Source organism: Penaeus monodon, chromosome 33 (assembly GCF_015228065.2).
Source record: "Penaeus monodon isolate SGIC_2016 chromosome 33, NSTDA_Pmon_1, whole genome shotgun sequence".
Taxonomy (NCBI): Eukaryota; Metazoa; Arthropoda; class Malacostraca; order Decapoda; family Penaeidae; genus Penaeus; species Penaeus monodon.
Window position 1 is genome coordinate 16871481 of NC_051418.1, and position 440 is coordinate 16871920.

Here is a 440-nt window from a genome sequence, read left to right on the forward strand (position 1 = left end):
CCGACCGACCGAAATAAAGAAAGAGAAAGTGATGGTCTATCCGAAACATATACCCGAGGCACTGGCTATTCTTGATGACCTTACCATCCTAGACATCTACGCACAACCAGGCCGGTCTGAAATAGTTATCTTTAAATTCTGGCGATCAAGAGTTCGCCGTCGTGCACAGAAATGACGCGACTCACGCTATTCAGAAGGCCAGGTTGTTTCTGTTCGCTAGATTTACAAAAAGAGATTGTAAACAGGTTTTCAAGGGTTGCGCCTGATGTAAACCCTAACCCCGTAATTTACAGATATGTAAACATAAGATGACACACCATCATCTGTTTAGTGACAGCTTTGAAAGTCAATATGAAAAAGGTGCTGCGTCATCTTCTTACGTAATTATAGAAAAGCGTTGAAAAGCGTGATTATCTATACTGTGGCTACCATTGCAATAA